Below are 20,635 nucleotides of genomic sequence, written 5' to 3' on the forward strand. Positions count from 1 at the left end.
CGGGCACCTGGGGGAGCCCAGCAGGGCAGCGCCTCCATCCCTTCCACCTCCTTCCTTTCTGCCTGGCCACTCAGGGCAGGGGCTGGCTCCTGTTGTCATTTCTCTGGGAACCACCACAGCATTGGCAAACTACCGAGGCTGCAGCTTGGTGCGCCTTTGGAGCTGCAGCCCCCATGTCCCAGTTCCACCTTAGTGCCGTGTGGCCACAGCCGCCTGCTGCTCCTGGCCAGAAAACTGCTAGGAAAAGCCACGGCAAAATGGCCCTGGAACAATTTTCAGTCTGGAACAAGCTCCTGTCGTCACTGCATGTGTGTCAGTAAATGCTCACCGGTGCTCTTAATGAACAGTAATTCCACTTAATCTGCACCAAGCTATTCCTGTGCTCTCTAAGCTGCTGACAAGGAATTTTTCAGTGCAAGAGTTGGAGGCAGGCTGAGGTCTCGCAGAGCGTGCTCCTTCTCTAACCTCCTCCCAGCTCCAGGCTGAGGAGGAGAAGGCACAGCGGTGCCTTCTGTCCGCCTGCCTCCCCTGCAGCACAGCCGGGCAGCGCTCAGCAGCAGCCTGGAAAATGGCCTTGGACTTCACCTCCTGAGCTTGCCTTGGTGTTTCCCAGCTCTATCGTGGGACCTTTAAACTGGAGGACGAGTGCCCGTGGGTCCCTGCTGGTGCACGGGGCTGGTGCTGTCTCCCCATGCTCCCAGCAGGTCTGCGTGTTTCAAACAACCAAGTTTAAATGCACTTCTACAAATGGGATAGACGAGAACACGAGATCAGGTGCTCGCTCCAGATTCCTGCCTTTACATACTTATGAGAAGAGGCTTAATTAAATAAAACCTGGTATTTAATTAATCCTTAATATGTTTGCTTCTTGGGGCATGTTTGCTCTAATGGCACAGCACCAGTTTTTAGTGCAGGTTTAATTGATTGCCGGTGAATTCACAGCGAAGAACTTCAAAAGGCTGATGAAGACGCTCCCCAAACATGCATAGCTCGGAAAATGTCAGGGTGGGATTCCACCAGCCCTTATGAATGTGTTAATTACCTGATATTAATTGGCAAGCTAATTACTAGAGGCCAGGTCCCCGATGTGCAACAGCAGAAATGTTCTGCGTGCGTGGAGCAGAGAGAGACGGGCAAAAATCCTGCTGCCGGATGACTGCATGGAAGGAAACTCGGTTCACTCCAGAGCAAGGAGCCTGTGCAGGTTTCCTCACCAGCTCGGTCAAGTGGTGTCAAGCTCAGAGCCTGCCGGAGGCTCCTTGGGGAGCTTGGGTGTGATGGGGACGGGGGAGCAGCCGAGGGGCAGTGACTTGGTGAGCCCGTCCATGTGGCCGTGAGCCCCAACGTGGTGGCACCCCCACGCTGCCCCGGCTGCAGCAGTAGGGACGAACCAGGCGTATTTATAGCACGCTGCTAACGTGCGTGAACCAACACGTTAAAATGTCAATGCAAAGTGTCTCCAGTCTCAACATCTGCCTCTGCTGAGGTCTGCTCTGCCCTGTTAGCACCTCTAGCTGTGTCTGACTTGTTCAAGGTGTTCTAACACGTGCTTTGGAGCTGCTCCTTTTCCAGAGAAAGCACAGCCATTGCACAAGGGCTTACCCACAGCTGTGTGTAGCAATTCCTCAGCAAATCCTTTGGCGAGCCCCGTTTTGCACCAGTGCAGCAGAGTTTGTGCAGGCGGTGGTTGCTTCAGGCTGATCCCCCCAAAGGAGCTCTAGCACCATGCTGATGGCGCTGGGGACAGCCCCTGTCAGCTGCAGTCTTCTTTGCTAGACTGGTGTGCAGTGGCTGTGGTGAGCAATGCACGCTGTGGGCACTCCAAGGGGTTGGGAAGGCACCTCACAGCCATGAAAAACAAGCTCGGATACAGAGGACAAAAGAGCAGGGATGTGTCAAGCCACTTTTTAAGCACCAGGAAGCAGGGTGCTTTTTTCCTGGAACATTTCCCAGAAAGCGAAAGCATTTCTGTGGCACTTATAGCAGCTGCGTTAGGATGACATGGAGGTGCTCACTGCTATTCATCACGAAGCTCTCAGCTAAGACAGCGCACAAGCTGGGATCACCTGCAGTGTTTTACAGCAGGATACGTGCTGGGCAGTTTGCTGGAGAGCTGCGAGGCTGCTCAGGGAGAGACCGTCCCTGAGAGGGGCTGGGGGCTCCGTGCCTGGTCTCTGAACGGGTCACCGAGTCGGCCCTGGGGTGGACAAGTTTATGAGAGCTTTTATGAGTTCAGCAAACGGCACAAAGATACTTGCCTTTATCACTTCGACTAGCAGCGTGTTGTTGTTGGCCGAGTTACAGGAGCGCGAGCTGAAATCTGAGTCACTCTTCTGCTTGGGAAAACAAAAACAGACTCCCAGGAAATCTGCTTTCCTTTGTTCTCGCCACAGCCCCCACGCAGTCGGACCATGTGCCATTTGCTGATAGCGCAGGGCGGGCCGCAGACGGGCCGGGGCTGCTGCGTCCTCACCCAAAGCAGGGATGCCAAAACCGCCAGAGATTATATAATTGCAAAAACTCCACACCCACCAATTTTCACTCTGATGCAACAAAACCTCCACTACGGTGTGATCCTTAACAACTCTTTCCTCCTGGAGAGCATTATACATACAAATTTGATGCTCAATTATCCTTCCTTTCTGGATTTCTGTCTGGTGCTGCCTGCAGCAGCTGCAGGGTGATGAAGGCCTGGCATCCTCTGCCTGGCTGAGCTCCCTTCTGGAAGAGGGAGAGCCCGGCTCCGATCAGAGACCTGCTTGGAGCCCTGCAGAGCCCTCCGGGGCAGGAATGGTTCTTGGCCAGAGCTGGCATTCGGAAGTGTTTTACAAACCCTCCCTGTGAAATCAGGACTCTCTCTTCCATGCCTGAAACCTGGGGGCTGCAGAGGAGCCTGCAGCAGGCAAGGGGGGTCCGGAGGGCAGTGGGGCTCCGTGCCTGGCACTCAGAGCTCTCTGAGCTGACTTTCAGGGTGGCTGAACACGGAGAGGTGGGAAAGGAGCTGTGAAAGACCCCTGCTGTAGTGGGGATGGGGAGCAGGAGGGAAACTTTGCTTTCTGTTTCCTTTTTGTGAATTATGCCATTTGGCAGTAGAACACCTTCCTGCAGCACTTCATGCCCGAGACGTGCAGGGCGTTCCCGGCCGGCTCCTCTGGGGCCTCACCTCTCACCTTCAGCAGAAGTTTTGACCTTTGTGGGAGCATGCCCTTTGTGGACGGTTGCAAGTCTGGACACCGAAGTGCTTTACCGCTTGGGGCCAGAGCCTTCCAAAGCCACGCCAGCCTGCGAAGAGCAGGCGCTTGCTCCCCGGGCCCAGCTGAGGTGTTTTCGCATGCATCTCCACCTCCGTGTAATAGGAGTCACTTGCTCAGAGGGAAGAGACAAGGCTGTCAGTAACTGGGGCAGAGGAAGGAATCTTGCCCGTGTGCCCAGGGGCTGTTTTGGGGCCGGGCAGGGACAGGCAGAGGTGACGGGGAGCAGAGTGCTGTCCCACCGAGGCAGCAGCCAGCCGAAATCTCCACGCAGCCGCGGTGCTGGAGCCTCTCCACCGGCTGCCAGGGCCTGACCCAGGTTTGCAGGAGCACAGCCCGGCAGCTTGGCAGTGGCTCCGTGTGGCATTTGCAATTAACCCATTTCTCCACTACAGGGCACTGACAGACTGTGCGAGAGGAAGCAGATCGCCGGAGCAGCCCCGCTGGTACATGCGATGTTTGTTTTTATTCATTGCTTTTGTGCAGTTCGTAGTCGAATTGTGAAATGCGCCGGCCCTGGAAGTTAACTGTAGTGTAGAGAGGAGAAAGGGAGGCAGTGCCCACCTGGGAAGAAGCAGAGCTGCTAGTGAACGGGTGCATCAGCCTGGCAGAGCCTTTTGTCGGTGTGATGGCAAAGAGCATTTGTGTTTAAAAATGAAAACTTCTCAGGGATGAGGCCTGCCATTTTTGTCCAAGTGCGAGCACTGCTTCATTGTATATTGCTTGCATATCATTGCACTGACAGTACTGGTGAAATCATAAACCAAAGGTTCAAAGCTCAAACGTCTGCGTGCGATGGGGCTGGCAGCGTCTGTTTGCTATTGCCATCCACACCGTGGGGTGGAATTACAGCTCTAATTTATGTACATGGGGCGACGAAACAGGGCTCTGCGTTTAACGCTGCCCCTAGATTGCGGTTAACTCCAGTCAAATACCTGCTGATAAACAGTGGGAGAAGGGGTCGGGCAGGGTCGTAGCAGGGAGAGGGCACGGGGAAGGAGCCCTCCCCCCATCAGGTCCCATGGGTCTGTCCCCAAGGAGCCACCACGGCCGCGGTGCCGCCTGCTGTGCCCGGTGCCGGGGGATCCCAGCTCTCTGCAGCAGCGCTGTGGGTCCCGTGGTTCCCACTGTACTGGCCCCACACCGCAGCCATTCCCGTTCCCATAGGGCTGGGATCTCCCCAGGGCAGCAGAGGCTGAGTGAGGGTTAGGATACGGCCCCTCCAGCTCTACACTGGAGGCTTTTCGAGACCGGGCCTGCATCCACCCCGCAGCTCTGCGGTCCCGCAGGTGCAGCTGCCGCCCCTGGCCTGCTGGGGCTTGAAGCATTGAGAGCTGCTCTGGCTCCTTTGAACTTCCCAAGTCTCATCGCCCTGGGTATTTGCAAAGGCACACGCTGAGGTTCCTCCTCAGACAGTGGGAAACGAGGCAGCAGCTTCTTGGGAAGGCGTCTGCTCTTCTTGAAGTCGCCCATTTGAATGCAGCCTTCCCAAAGGCTACGCAGCCTCCGGAGCCTGGCTCGGCCAGTTCTCTCATCTCTGGCTGCGTCGTGGTATGTAGGAGTTTTTGTGGAGGGTGATGCCATTAGAGCGGCACCTGAATAACTGATCAGGCGATTTCATTGTTTCCCATTCCTTTCTGAAAGCCCCGTGTGCTTGAGCAGTGGTTCCCAAGCGATGGGTGGACCGAGAACCACTTCAAAGAGGGAAAAAGCAGTAACACCCTGTTTGCAGAGGCACTAATCTGAGCCGTGGATCGCCCTCGCCGTGCGGGCATGCGTCAGTCCCAGCAATGGCCCGGGCTGCGGGATGGGTGCTGGCATGGAGGTGACTGTGCTGGCCATGTGGGGAGGGTGCTGGGGTGGGGGGACAGGAGGATGAGGGGACAGGATTGTGCCTTCGTTTCTGGAAAAGGGGAAGGTGAATGAGTCACGGAGCTGGGATCCCTTTGTGTTTGTATGTGGTGAAGATAAAAGCATTGCTAAGGTGGGGGAAATACATATATTAGCCTGATTTGGAAGCAAGGGGGTCTGTGGGAAAGGGATCTTGATTTAAATGGGATGTGGGTGTATACAACAAGGGTGGGGAAAGAGGAGGTGAGGCTCTCTTTTATTCGCACAGCTATCGTGCAGCTGGGTGCTTCTGCTGAGAGCTCTCCCCTGGCCCCCAGCCACACACCTGCCTGGAGCAGCCACCGGGCAGCTCCTGCTCGTAGCTGAGGCGCACCAAGGAAGCATCACCTCCCTCCGGCAGTGCAGGCATGGGGCACGGAAAGATAAATCAGCCTGATCTGCCCAGGAGCCCTACAATCTGAAGTAGAAGCGAGGTGTGGGTGGGCAGTGACTGGTGGGCTCCCTGCTGACGTGGGGATGCTGCCGGGCGCCCCGCGGCCCTGCTGGGAGCTGGCTGAGGGCGTGGAGCCGCCCTCGCTGCCACCGCTCGCCCCGGCCATGGCCTGGGCACTGCCTGCCCAGTGAGTCACCGGCCCCGGAGCTGACTTTGGACTCCTCCAGCACACAAACCACACCTTGGCAAGGTGGCAAGGAGCAGAGTCAGCGCTGACACCACCACACAGCCTGGGGGGCAGCACGGCTGAGGTGCCCGCAGGCAGGCTGGGGGGCTCCTGGCGGGCATGGAGCTGCCTCATGATGAGGAGAAACCCGCCTGGTCTGAGGAGAAACACCCTCATCTGAGGAGAAACACCCCTATCTGAGGAGAAACAGCCCTATCTGAGGAGAAACAGCCCTATCTGAGGCGGAATGCCCCCAGACTGAGGAGAAATTGCCCCAGACTGAGGAGGAATGGCTCCGTACTGAGGACACACGTCCCCTTCACAGCCTAAAGCTCTGTCCCCAGCGCTGGTGACCGAGCTTCCCAGCCACTGCCTGGCACGGGGGCTCTAGAAGGACGAAGGGACACGGGGCTGTGCTTCCCTCAGGGCTGCCGCCGGCCTCGCTCCCGGGGCGGGACTCGAACCCGCGGCCCCCGCGCCGCCATCGGGAGGGAGGGGGGGGGGGGGCAGGTGGAAGGGGCGTGGCCTCCCTCTCCCCGAGGGGTGGGGGCCGCGCGGTGGTAGGGGGGGCTCGGCCCCGCCCACCCCAGCGGCGCCGCGCGGTCGCCTTGACAACAGAGCCGCTTCCCCCCGCGGCCGGGCACTGCGTGGGGGCGTGGCTCGGCGAGGCCCCGCCCACTCCGCCCCGCCCTCCGCCCTGGCCACGCCCACCCCGGGCCGTGCCCGGCCCGGTCGGCGCCTGCCCGGCGGGGCGCGGAGCGCGGCGGGGCCGGGAGGTGAGAGCGGGCGGGGGGCGCGGGGGGCGCGGGGGGCGCGGGGGGCGCTGCCCCCACCCCGGGGCTCCCCCCCCACACCCCGGGGCACCCCCGGGCAGCGCCGCCTGTCGCTGCGGCACGGCCGGTACCGGCGGGGCGGGGAAGCACCGGGGGGGGGGGTTTGGGGTGGGTTGGGGGGGGTCCCGGGGGGGTCCTGCAGGGGGCACGGCCGGGCAGGGGTCGGAGCCGGAGCCCCCCCGGTACCCCCCGGTGCCCCCCCGGTGCCGCAGGGTGCTGCCGGCGAGGAACGGCCCCGGGGCGGCCATCGGGGGTGGGGGGGGGCCGCTGGGTTCCCCCCGTGGGTGGGGGGGGGCAGCCGGGTGCCCCCGGTAACGGCGGGGCCGGGGAGAGCCTCGGCAGGAGGAGCCCCCCCCTCCCTCACCGCCCTTCGTGTTACCTCCCCGTGCCACCTCGGGGTGTTCCGGGGTGCTGGCAGTGGGGGGGGGGCTGGCGGGGGGCTCGGCACGGGTGTTTTTCCCCAAAATCTTCCATTCGAGTGGTTATCAACTTTTCGTGCTGTTTTATAGGGTTTTTGTCATTGTGTTTTGTGCTTTTTCCTGTAAAAATAGCCATGGGGTGTACTGGGGAGTCAGTCTGCGGTGGGTTTTGCTTCGCGATAGGCGAGAGGCAGGAATGGGGCTGACGGTGGAGGCTGCCCCTAACCCACCCCGGTGGGTGCCCGGTTGGACACCAAAGGAATTCCCCCAGTGAGGATCCAGGGTTGGGTCTGATCCCCCCCTCTGGGAGCGGAGGGGAGCAGCCACCCATCAGCAGCTTTATGGTGATGGTCGTGCAGCTCCTCTGCACGTCTCTGCTCTGAATATCGCTCCTTTCCCCAAAACATCCCCAAGAACAAAATGACTCTCGCCATAGCGCTGCCGCTCCCTGGAAGCAGCAGAAGCCCAGGGCTGCCCTCCCCCTGAAATTCGCCAGCTTGTCATTTTTCCCGTCCCGCTTTATACGCGGCAGTAAATGATGTGACTGCGGTCCAAGGTTGGTGCTCGCGGTGCCATTGGGCTGGGGGAGAAAGGTCGGCGCGTGCCCATCGCCGCCGCTCCGCATCTGGGCTCTGGCCGAGCAGATAGCAAGGTCCTGGGAAGGCTTTAATGTCTGGTAATTGAGTGGTTTATTGCCTCCGTTCAGCGCCGTGCTGCCAGCTGCACGTAGCTTTGATTTTCCTGTTTTAATGCTGTTTCCAACCACGTGCAGCAGCGCTGCTGCCTGCGATGCGAGCTGAGCCCCTCGGGTGTCCGCGGGCTTCCTGCAGGCCTGAGTTCCTCAGAAGAGGGGAAAAATGAGTTACGGCTGGGGAAGAGACTTGGCTGCAAGAATTTCAGCCTCCAAGGACGGTATTTAAGAAGCTCTCCAGCCCTGGTGCTGTGCAGGCTGAGCGCAGAATGGAGACTGTGCCACAAGGAGCACGCGTTCCCCGCGCGGCTCCGGCGTTGTCCCGGGCCCTGCTCCGGTCAGTGCCTTGTTTCCCTGGCTACTAGGTAATTCTGCAGCCCGCCTTGTTGCCTCCTTTCCTCTTCACATGGGCTTGGTTACGGTGAAGTAAAAAACGAGCTCTTTCTCCTTGGAGAGGAATGCGTTGCTGCGCTCGCTGCCTGCTCCTTTCCATGGGCTCGGTCTTTGCTTTCCCTCTGCTCTCGGAGCCGTCTCTCCTCGGGCTGCTCTTCCAAGAGCCATCTGAACAAAGCTGACACAGCTCCTGGTGATTTTTCTCCTGTCTATGAGTTTCTAAATAGTGGTAAAAAAGCTTCCCACAGGCTCGAAAACTTCAGCACAGCAGTGCTTGTGGGGATGCCCTACAGGTTGGTGGCACGGGGCTTGGACCTGGTGCTGCCTGTGTGCTTGGACGTGTTGGTTCCTTACCGAGGAGTCCCGTCTATCCCCGTTTTTCTCCCTGAGCTGGAAGGTTTCCTCACCTCGATGCTCCACCGAAACCGGTGACTGGGTGCTGCTCCCTTGCCAGGGGAAGTTTCTGCTGCCGGTGGGTTTGTCACGCCGAGCTGCGTGCTGTGGAGGTATTTAAAGATGTGACTAGTGAAAGGGGTGTGTGCGTGCCTGTCTCGCTGCAAGTTTCAAATCCTTGGCATCCAGTTACATGCAGTGCCGCTGTCCTTTTCGTACTTCCAAGCTTTCTTTTTATAGGATGTTTTCCCGCAGGAGGGTATGAATAATGCTGGTTGGAAGTCTTTCTCTTCCAGAGTTTGGTAGATTTTCACGTGATGCTGTTGGTGGCAGGGAGATGCTCAGTGTTCAGCTTTTCTGCTAGTTTATATCATTCTTTAACGTAGCCACAATCTTTTGGGTCTCCTTTTTCGATTCTTAAGCAGCAAGCAGCTTTGGGGAGGAACGTGCTGTGTCTATTCAGAACTTTAAGGTGCTGTTCACGGAGCAGATCACATTGTGTTCAGTGGGCTGTTGTAAAAGGGAGCCTGAAGTGAAGTGTTTAATCCTGCAAGTCCGGGCACGACGCTGCAGCGATGCTGTGAGCGCTCTGTATCACCTCTTTGTGCTTGGCGTGCAAGGGTGATGAGAAGCTGGGGGTGTTGCAACGTTTTAGGTGTGTTTTTTGTTTTCTGTGTAGGAATCATCCAAAGGCATCATGTGGGAAAAAGCCACGACCTTCTTGCTTTGGCCTCGGGACCTATTTAAACGAGGACTCCCTGGTGCAGGAGTGGCCTTTGGCACCGTGCGGTGGCTGTCCCCAGTTTGCAGCACAGGTGTCATAGATCTAGCAGCACAGCTAGAAGCCCTCGTGCTTGGTAAATTCTGGATGCCCCTGCAGCCGAGGGCACTGCCTGCTCCCAAAATGTCCGAGCAGTGTGCTGTTGGGCTGCCCCCTGTGCTTCCCGCGGTGCCAAGGGCGTGCTCTGCCCGCTGGCTTCGAGTGAAATTCTTGGTGAAACTCAGCTGGTAGGAGCTGAACGGCTCATGGGAAAGGTCTACTCAGGGGGTGAGGGTTTTTGTCAGGCCTAGAAGCGACTCTGTAAACAGCTTGATCATTTTTAGGCTCCTTCCCCAAACCCACATGGCTTATTTTCTTGCTTCCAACTGTCCTTGGTTTGTTTTGGAAATGTGTGATGCTGGAACTACAGCAAGAAAGCTCTCAAACGGCTTTCAGGGCTGGGTGGGGTTATTTTTCAATACATCTGCTTAAGTAGGAGAAATTTCCAAATTGTTAATACGTACTTTGGCAGTTTTTGGTACTTTACAATTACATGGAAACGATGGGGGTCGAACTTTTTTTTGTATTCTTCACTTCTACAAATATGCTTGAGGACAGGAAGGGAAACGTAACACTTTTTTAGGCTGGTGTGATTGTGGTGCTGCGATTTGGGCGGTGTGGGGCTGCGGGGGATTGTGAGCTGAAATTGCTGCTTGTTGGCGTTTCGGGTCCTGTCCTGTGAATGTGCGCTGAAGCCTCTGGGGGAAAATCTGGGCAGCCTTCAAGCCAGTTACAGAGCTGTTCCGTAGAAGTTCTTATCAGTATTAAATGCCCGAACTTTCCATTTTGAGCTATAATAAAGCCGTGGCATGCCTGAAATAAAACGAATGTTGGACTCGCAACAGTGTGAGAACCGAAAGCTTCTCGCTGTTGTAATAATTATGAGTCAGGATGGCCATTAGCTTGCTGTAACAAGTAGAAAAAGATAACCAAACCTGCAGCAATGAGTTATCTGCATGGTTTTCACTTGGAGGGGGAAAAAAAATCCTGCGTGTGCGCTCCAGAAGTTTCTTTAATCAGAGCAATCTTGTAGTTGCCCAGCTGTACGGAGCTGGGGGGAGCTGGGTGGGAGGTGAGGACGGGGCTCTGCTGTGGTCTCGGCTGCGTGCCTGACCCAGTTACCGCTCGGCAGCGCGGTCCACAGCGTGCTGGCGTTGCCTGGAAGTGTGTGTGTGCCCCCGAGCGAGGCCAGCCCGAGAGCAGGCAGCTTCAGCTTGGCCGCGGGGGCGGCTTGGGTGCACGTAAGATGAATGGCAAGACGGAAGAAAAAGAAATTAGCTGTGTTTTGGAGTTTGAAATGCTTGGGTTTGCACAGTGGAGAGGAGAAGAGGTGAAGAAGTGATGGTGATGATGGTTTTGTTTTGTTGGTTTTTCTCTAAGTCTAAGAGTTAAAGCCAAAAAACGTTATCCTTCCTTTCTACGGGTAAAAAGCTGCTGGTATTTTAGTGAAATGCATGAAAATGAGTGTTTGTGTGTGCTTTTGGTGCAAACCATGTTGTCTCCATACACATCAGCCACTGTTTATGTTTTTGCAGTGGCTGTTTTTCTGGTGGTGGTGTTGGTTAAGCACGTGCCTTCTGTGCCTCTCATCGAGTGGCGCTAATAACTGGGCAGCTCTGGTATTCCTGCCGATGCAAACGTGGGGTGATCAATGTTGGTTAGCGCTTGGAAGACACAAACAGGAATGGAATTTAAGCCGGTGTTTATTCCTTTCTTTTAATGAGCTCAGACTCCAGCTTGGATTGGAGTCTGGCTGCCTTCTGAATTCAGCTCCAGTATCAGTAACTCTTGGTAGGGAGCGAGTGGTGCCAAAGCCGCAGAGGGATGTTTATCTGCCGCGCGTACGTTCAGCCATACAAGGCTTTCGATGGACAAAGCCCTCTCATCCGTAACGAAAGCATTTGGCCCAGCAAAGTCGTATGTTTTAAACAGGGCTGGAATTTCTGGCCACCATAATTGCGTTTGATTTTCATGAGAACGCTCTGAATTCCTCATTGAGCAGGACGAGCAGGGATGCCTTTCTAAAACGGGCATTGAGGCCCGAGCTGTGCAGTGCAGCTGGTTTGTTCCTTTACTTAGCGACCTTACAAGAAATGTCATTTTTGTTGCTTGTTGTCAAACAGTGCTCTGACTGTGTCGATGCTTTCAAATGGCAGATATTAGTATAATTCGCCCTTAGAATATTTTAAGCACCCTAATGGTTACCTTAAATATCATCCTATCCTTGCAGTATGCATCTATGAACAGTATAGAGTTTTTTTTTTCTTGCATGTTATATTTCAGCCTACGATAGCAGTTGTGTTTGAGAAAGTAGACTTTGTGATTTATGCAATTAATGTGAAGTATTTCTAAATCATGCTTGAATGTGCGTGTCTTGTAATTCTTACTAGTCAGCATTCAGTTTCTTCTTTACAATAGAAAGGTTTTTAAGAGTATTCCATCTCTGTGGTTACCACTTGTAATGAAGAAGAGATTAAATGGACTGGTATGACTGCAGGAGGGTTTCTGGTACTAGTTCTGATCCTGTCACCCTCAAATGCAATTTTGCATAGTACTGAGAGGTTCTGGGTATTGCTCCGAGGTTGTGTGTGGTTGCAGGAGAGGTTTCCACGTCTCTGAGCTGTTCTTGCTAAACTTGACGGGGCAATGGATGTTTTCTGGTTTCCTTTCTTAGCTGTACTTGAATCACAGCACACATAGGAGAGGCTCATCGATAGTTGCGGATCAGCGTTTTGGGAAGGTCAGGGAAGCTGGTTTCTGCATGCTGAGCATTATGCTAATTCGGTTGTTAAACGTATTGGAATTGCGCTTCCTTTGGCTTCTGCAGTGCTTGCAGATTCCATCAGAGCCTCTGCTCGGCGCTCGGGGTGCTGAGGGTTAGCTCTGGGCAGGGAGAAGCCGTCTTGTGCCTGGTGCTGCCATCGGCTGCGGGAAGCACGACCACGGGGCTGGTTTGTACTGAGGTCCTCACTTGAGATGTGCACTTAAACAGTGCCGCTGCCAGGCCAGTCTGACACCTGGAGATGAGAGCTAGGAGAGGCAGGAGCCTTGCTTAGGATGAAATGTAATTTTTTTAAATTTTTTTCGTTTTTATTTTTATTTTTTCTGGAGGAAAGGACTTTATTTTGGGATACAGGGCACCTGTGATGATTGAATTCATGGATTATGTGCAGACAAAAATGAAATGAGATTGTGTCTGGAAGCAGATGTGTAAGTTTGGTCCAGTTACTGACTGCCTCCTGCGAACAACGCGGAGCCTTTTCTCTTGTGTTTGGTCTTGAGTCTAGGAGCATGTATTAATACCGATTCCTAACAGTGTGTGCAGTAAGTACCTTTAGAGACTTGGTGATACCTTAAAGCATTTGAGATAAGTGTTTAATGTAATGATCGTGTATGCTGCTGTCTTTGCTGGTGTTGGGCTGTGACACAAAGTAAAAGAGAGTTGATTTTGAATCCACTTTTCTGCACTGTGGATGCATGGCTGACTGGGATGGGTTTTGCACAAGCCTGGCTCTATGTGGAGCAGGTTAGGTTATTTTAGGTTTCTTCGTTTTGGAAGGTGATGGCTTCAATTCCAGGTTAGCGGTCTTTCAAGTTGCTGCGTTTATGGGTGTTAAAAATGGTTATTTTAAAGTTAAAAATCCTTTCTTCTTCTCTGTTTAGCTTTGCTCTATGAATGACTGTGCTCTTATGCCTGTTGCATCTTTTCTAACGGTGTGAGAAACCTGGACTCGGTGGCGTTGCTCCCAGTGAAGGAGAAGCATCGTTATACCTTGCGATGGCTGGAGCCTTTACGTGTGCTTTTGGGGCAAGACTTCTTTTACTTTTCTGCCTGCCTCCTGCTCATTTCATTCTGGGTGTTAATTATTGCTTTAAAACCTTTGTAAAGGTTGACCTACACCATCCTGCTTGTGTTGGCTCCATGAAGTACTGAGACAACTCTTCTGGAAGGCCATGTCTCAGCATCCTGGTAATTGCACTGGTTCCAGCAGGACCCAGTTGCTGATCAGAGCACAGAAAAACCTGTAAGTGTGGGAGGGGCACCCAAACTCAGCATTTTTGAGAAGATCTTTAAAGGGTGTAGGGGAAGGTGGCAACGAAGCAGATGGCAGGTTAGCATCTGGAGAGGGGTGGGCTGGTGAGAGCCTTCCTGCCAGCCTTCCTGTGCGTGTGTCAGCCAGTCACTGGTACCAGCCATAAATCTCTGCATTGTACGTGTGTTGTTTGACAGTCTGCACCTTTTATTAAAGGTTTCTCTGTTTTATCTTCATTCTGATGTGTTACGTTCTGCGGCTCCTGTGCTTAAAACCTATCAGAAAGCGTAAAGGAGTGCTGTGGGGTTGTGGCACAAAAATACCCGTGCTCCCCATCCTGGTGGGACTGTGCTCAGACACCCGTGCTGTGTTCTGTGTGCTGCTGCTCTGCTTTCTGCCCCCCTCCCAAATGTGTAAGGCTTTATGAGACTGAACTGTTGACTTTCAGTTAATTGGCTATTTTTCCCTGTCTGTGCTTTCTTGAGCATATAAGGAGATGGAGGGAGTTGTTGTAGTCACAAAGCTTCCAGATAGCGTGCTGACCAGTAATTCATTACAGGCCTTGATTTTCCTGCGTAGCATCGTGTGTCTGAAGAACGAGGCAGTAAACAATGGCCAATGTGTAGGTTTTGTGCTGTCAGAGTTCTTGGCTTAAATGTGCTTTTGTTCACAAATGAGAAAAAAACAGGTCTGAGTCCTCACAGTCATGCAAAACTGCAGTGCCCTGTTAAATTTGTGGCTGCTGGTGGAGGAGGAAACTCCTTTGTGGGCTGCTGCTAACGAGGACTTGCTACCAGGTAATGAAAGAAGCAAAACTCCCAGTATTTCTGCAATGGGTAATTGCACTGGTGGTGGTGGGGAAGCTTAGGCAATTGGTGGATGTGGACAGCTAGATGTGACCGTGTGTGACAGTGGGAGCCTTATCGATGGAGCAGCAGTGGCTCCCCTGACACAAATGTTCTTTGCTTGGCAGCCTTTTTGTGGTACACAGCTTGGGGCAGGTTACAGATGCTGGATAGGAAGCGGCACCCTGCTGCGGTAATAATTCCTTCCCAAATTAACGCTGTGTTGAATATGTGGGGCAGAGGTCAAAGAACTATCAAAGCAATTCAGTACTTTGAAATTTTCAGTAGAGCAGATGCTGACATAGCATTTAACATTCTCTCGGCCAAAATCTGTTATTGAGAGTTTAACTTTTATAACAGTATTTTATTTTGACTCAAAATAGATCCACCCCTCTCTCTCTGGTCTAAATTTATTTTTGATTTTTACTGGACATGAGTGGAAAAATCTAAATCTGATGCTCATGTCTATTTGAGTTTTAATGGCTCTGTCTATATACTGAAAGGCATAACAAGTGCAAAATTAATCCGGTTGAAGATATTTTTAATAACTGCCTTGTTCAAAATCAGGTCATCTTTTAAGTACAGCATTTGAATTGCTGCTATAGGATCAACAACCTGGGAGAAGGAGGACTTTATCAGGCAGCCTTTCCTGCATTGTCCATAGTGCTGGGCAGGAGACTGGTGTTTTGGGGCTGTGTGCTGCTGCCCTGCCCTGCCAGGACTCACGCTGAAGCTGGATTTTCAACATGGTCTTGGGCCATTGCTGAGTGTGCTGGAAAACTTCACTCGGAGGTGATGCCGATACCTGATAAAATAAATCCAACTTTAATTCTACTGCTCCTTCCATTTTGTCTTGAGCATTTTTGGACTCTGGGGTCCATGCATAAAAAAAAAAGGGCAGCCACAGAAACTCCCCTGCGTTCCCACTCTCAGAAGTGCCCACATTGGCTCGGCTCCTGCCGAGGGGGGAGGCTGGTTCTGGACGTGTGCTGCGACTCCTCGCTGTCAGCCACCAGGAATGCTGCGAGTCGAAATTTGCTAGGTGGTGCCTACGGCTTTTCTCCTTTAATGTTTGCAGACAGCTCAGCTGCATCCTGTGATAATTGAGATGAATCCTGGAGAACCAGAGCTCGGTGCGAGGAGCTGTAAACACGCAGTTGCCCTGCTGCTGAGCCTCCAAATGTGTGCTCGGGACCTGCTGCCTGCCCTGGTATCCCAACGAGGGCAGCGAGGTCAGGCTGTGGCGTTCCTTAATGCCAGCTCTTTGTCTTCTCTGTCTCTAACAATGAGGTATCATTCCCGTCTGCTTCACATGGGTACAGTTGTGGTACAGTTCTGTGGCAAGCTTGATCTTTAAGACAAATTCCTACGAGTTACAGGAGCAGCCTTGGAAGCTGCTCGTTTGCTCACAGAACAGAGCAACCCGGGCTCCTCTTCAGGCCTCCAGGCCCAGCCCTGCTTCCAGCGGGGCCAGCGCCGTGGTTCTGCTGCTTGTTCCTCAGGTAATGTCCAGGACAAATATTTGGGGCTTGAGTGTGGTGGCTTGTTGGCCCAGCTGGGCTACGTGGTTCTGTCATGAGTTACGCAAATATTCGAAAGGTGTAATGGTGAAATTGCTGCTAGGCAGTCCTGGCTGTCAGAGTCGAAGGAGAATGTGGTGTTAGAAGCAAAATCCACAGCTGTTGAACACAGAGCTTTTTGGTGTGTGATTTTAAGGAAAAAAAAAATAGCAGAACACCAGCAAGTGAAAGCATTGAGTGGTATATACCTAGCAAAAATATGCAGTGGCAGGTTTCGCTTTTGCTGGGTGAAAGCTTTAGAAGTAGCACAACGTGTTACGGCATCTCGGCTCCAAGTCTTTTGTGTGGTTTGGGCAGGAGTCTTTCAGCTGGTGGTGGTTCAGCCTCAAAATTCATCCTTCAGGACAAGTGCAGATATGAACTAAGTGTAAACGTTCCTTCTTTTCACTGAAGCATAGGACCCTTACTGCTCAGACCTCAAATCTAGGAGTCGGTCACCCCCTGCTGTACATGTGCAGGACGGGGCCTGGCCTCCTGCTGGCTCCGCTGGTCAGGGCCGTGACGTTCCCCTGCCATGGTCAGGTCCTGTCCCGCCAGCCAGGTCTGCCCCAAAGACCTTTTCCCGGGGTCAAGTGGTTTCCCCTCTTTAATAAACATTGACAGTAGCTGTAGAGTGACCCGAAACAGCTGGCTTTGAACCTTCACAGTAAGGACAAATCATGGGGATTAGAAAAGGAAGAGCTCTCTTCCTTGTGGAAAGTGTATTTTAGCTTTGCCCAGGTGTTCTGCATTTATATATATATTTTCTAATCTGTCATTATTTCTTTATGGTATTCTCTCCCATTACTTTTTCCTTTGTCCTCTGTTTTTATGGGTGTAGGTTTTCTTCAGATGATTAAAGTGTTGAATGACCTCCTAGGTTGATGAAGGCAGTGCTTCAAGGCAGGTAGCTTCAGGTTTTCTTAATGTTAAACGCCGGATGAAACTCCTTCGTGCTTTTCTCTGTATGCTAATACCTTAATCCCCTTTTCAGGAATCGTGTGAACGTATAAAACACACAGCATTCATAAATCAGTACTGGAAACTCCAGGTTAATCACAGAACAGGCCAAGTTGGTTATCCTTTCTGAAGGTGGTTTCCTGGGCAGGGTCACAGATGTGTTCTGCAGCACTGGAAATCCTGTTAGAACTTGAGGAGGAAGATCCGAGGATTATGGGCTTGTCCTCTCCTAGCAACTCCTCTGACACAGGCACCTGCCCCGTGCAGAGGCAAGCAGGAAATGTCTTCTCACATCGTGCTATTTCTGTAATGCAGTGACCCTCAGAGGCTCAATTTGTACAAAACGATCTGTTCCCTCGGATTCCTTCCTGGGCGCACAGGGCGATGTGTCGGGTTTATTTCTGAAGGCTCCGTAGCCTTTGCTTGCAAGGGGTAGCTCTGTGAAGGCACTTGCCTATTTTTGTAACAAGTGGGTGGATTTTTTTTTCTTAATAATCCAAAGCCCACAGATCTGTTGTGCTCGGACCACTGACCTGTGTGACCCAAAGGGGCCTGCACGGATCCGTCTCATGAGCACGGCGAGCGTGGCACCTTTTGAAGGTCTCATTAGTTTTGCCTGTTTGCATACTGGGTGGCAAACAGCCAGTGTTTTACTGCGGGGATTTTCTGAGGGATATTTGCTCCATGAAGTAAGCAGTGTCAATGGCAGTGTCTGTGTAGTTTTGGAGGAACCTGTCCCAGCAGTCTGGCTGTTGTCTGTAAGGTGCTTGCAGCAGCTGATGGCTCTGAAGGCAGCGATGCTGTGAACGAGATGGAGAATTCGGGGCTCAGACCCATGTCTGTTGGCACTGGGATTGGATACCCTTGCCCTTTGTCCTCCCTCACTACCAGGAGGACGAGAAGTGTGGACAGCTGGAGTAAATCTGGTCAGGTGTGGGTGGTCTCCGAGCTCCTTTTACTGTCGGAACTCGGTGTGGAGGGCGGCTTCCCGGAGGGAGGCTCAGCTGGAAGGATGCCGGCCTCTTCTCCGGCCTCTTCCCCATCCCACACAGCCCCGTGCTGTGGCCAGCTCGGTTCCCTGCTCATCCTCTTTCAGCCACGTCCATGGGACCAGCTCGGGGCTGGAGGCTGAGAACCCAACCCAGCGTGGCCCTGCCTCATGCCCCGGGGCCGTGGGTCCTGCTGCTGATGGTGTCACGCTGGATGCGGTTCTGAAACAGTTCAGGCCAAATCTCCTCCCTTCCAAGCAAGGTCACAGAGGCTCCAAAGTGGTGAATACATTAGCATGTGATTAATTTCGTTGTGGTATGCAGCATGGTCAGATGACAAATAAGACAAATCTGAGGATTTAACCCTCTTCCTCTAGAATCTGTGCAGAAAAAGTTATCCCAAACAAAGTTTGTTTTAAATACAATTAAACGTGGAGTTCAGCTTCAAGCACAGAGACTGTGTTGTTCCTACAAATTAATATGTAACTTCCTTCTGGATAATAATGATTCTGAACAGGTTTGAGAAGTGCCAGGTCACAAACTTAACTCTTTGCCCTCTGTGTGCCGGGGCTGTAACCCTCACTGCCTTTGGGGGCTGCAGGCAGAATAGAGACCTGAAACAACTGACCATGCTCCTGTAAGAGCATTGCTTTGACTATTGTTTCATCAGTTCCACGGTCAATTTGTCTTGCTTGTAGCAAAACCTGATCATTAATATTTCATCTGGTATGCAATGCAATTGCTTCTGGAATGTCTTTACATGCTAAACTGCATCTAATGTTGGGGAAGTCATTTGCAGGCCTTGGTTGTGGGTGAAACGCATTTACAAGGATGAAACCTAAGCGAATATTAACAGGAGTCGAAGCAGACCACAAAAACAAATGTTTGATGACTTAAGCAAACAAAGCAGCACTTTCTGAGACCTGCTGGGAATACCGACCTTCCGCACAAACATGCTCCTAGCCTAGCTTCAGCCTTACCAGTAATTCACGTTGTTCCTGCTGAATGTCATCTTGTGTTGGCAGAAATCAAGATTTTGTTTTTGTTCTCTATTTCAACTGCTGAAAGAATTGGAGTTTCTGAAAATACCCACCCACTAATGAGCCAGGTGGAGTCCCTCATGCAGAATGCTAGCTGGAAATGAGAGATGACTCACTCGGGAGGGTAAGGATGCACAGCATCTGATACCAAAAAATAATGATTCACCACAAATTCAAAGCGTTTTGCCTTTGGATAAGGTTTGTTCTCGATGGGTCTCGTGAGACTCTCATAGCAAATTAGCTCGGTGGAACTTGGAAGGGAAGAATTTGCTCTGAAACTCTCAATGAGATGGTTGTGGAGGATGAAATTATGGAAGAATGAGGTGTAATGAGGTGCTTGTGTGGGTCAGAGGAAATGCCTAGCGTGCTCTTTCAGCCTGTGTGCCCTTGGCTGATCTGTTTTCAAAGAGAACAAACCGGCAAAGATGATCAGGGCTTTTCCTCCTGCTGCAAGACTCTTGCTTTGACAGAGTTGATCATGGCAGCGAAGATGTTGTCCATAACTGTCTGCAGGGCCATATGGTCACACTTAATGTTCCGAGGTATCTTTCTGCTGGGAATAATAACAGATTCTTCATTCAAAATCGTTTGACCCTACTGGGGGGAAAAGCCTCCTGGTGGAGAGGAGCGGTGGTGGATGCTGCATGGGGGGAGGAACAGCAGAACGAGCAGGTGATCATCCAGAGGCACATTAAATAGTTTTGAAGGGTGAGATTCTGAAACTGCTTTTGAGAAATAACTGGAGGCGAAATCCTCTAGTTCCAGGTCTGTTCTGCCCCCTGTTCTTTTCTTTCTGAACAGAATATGCACATGCTGGAAGCAGACTAATGCCTGAAGCATCGCTGCTCATTAGTGGGTGTTGTGATTTGTATAGATACACCTTGTCTAGCCACTCTTAATATGTGATGTGCAAACAGTGTTAAAAAAAAAATTATATGGGACTGACAGCTTTGGAAGAGGACAATTAGAATAATATTTTTTTACACAAGTCATCCCCTCCAGACCAATCTTTTTGTCTCCCAAATTCAGCACACTCAAGGGTGGCTGCCCCTGCCCTACCACCCTTCCCATGCAGTTTGACTCAGCTATGGACGGTTGCATTTTCCCTTTGAATCCCATTTTAACATTGTGTTTACCTGATTGTCTATATCAATTAATTGCCCTGCTACACCAAGAATGTAGTCTTAGATTTATGTTGTCCATTACATGGATATACCAATTATTTAACTTTAAATTTATGATTTCGTTATATAAATGCTATTTCCTATGTAATTGCCTGTTACATGCTTGGAGTTCTTGGTGATTTGCTACCTGCTTAACTACCTTCCTTTGTAGCATACGTTAAAATATGTAAACTATTAAAATATAAGGTGTAAAGTTGTCCCTCTAGCACTGAGCTGCTAGCACATAATCGAAAGGACAGTTGAAAATATTTCTGTTCTTTGCTGCATGTCTACATCTCAGGGAAGCTTTAGCAAGTGATGATAGTTATGCAATTGTACTGGCAATAGCAATTAGAGATTTATAAGTGCTTGTAAACGCAGCTATTTATAGGATGGCACTCTCTTTAACAAAACACTAATCTTTCTCTGCAGTGGAAGAAAATGTCAGGGTGGAGTAGTTCGGTCTTGTGTTGGGACTGGACTGTAGCAGCCAAAAGAACAGTGCTCTGCCCTTTGTTTAAACCAAGGGCTTTAAGCAGCCTTGCACATGAGGAATGGAGAAGGAATGTTTTAAACTGTGCAATACTTTCAGATATTAATATTGAATATCTATGGGGCTTTGTGGGTCAGGTCTGTCTTGTGAGATGTGGAATTCTTATTTCCAGATCTCAACCTGTAAATAAAAGCTCCTTGTTTTGTTGAACCTCTTCTTGTGAGTCAGGGGCAGGATAATTT

At 51.8% G+C, this 20,635-nt stretch overlaps 1 protein-coding gene across 1 annotated transcript in view; it reads left to right on the forward strand.

The window, feature by feature from the left end:
- The first annotated feature begins 6,471 nt into the window (after positions 1–6,471).
- The window catches only part of KIAA1671, a 72,087-nt gene continuing 57,923 nt past the window's right edge, over positions 6,472–20,635 (forward strand). The window contains exon 1 of the mRNA XM_084539326.1: positions 6,472–6,537. The gene's annotated coding sequence lies outside the window, so the exon portion shown is untranslated. The remainder of the gene's footprint in view (positions 6,538–20,635) is intronic.

The sequence above is a fragment of the Aythya ferina genome, assembly GCF_964211825.1.
Source record: "Aythya ferina genome assembly, chromosome: 17".
Taxonomy (NCBI): Eukaryota; Metazoa; Chordata; class Aves; order Anseriformes; family Anatidae; genus Aythya; species Aythya ferina.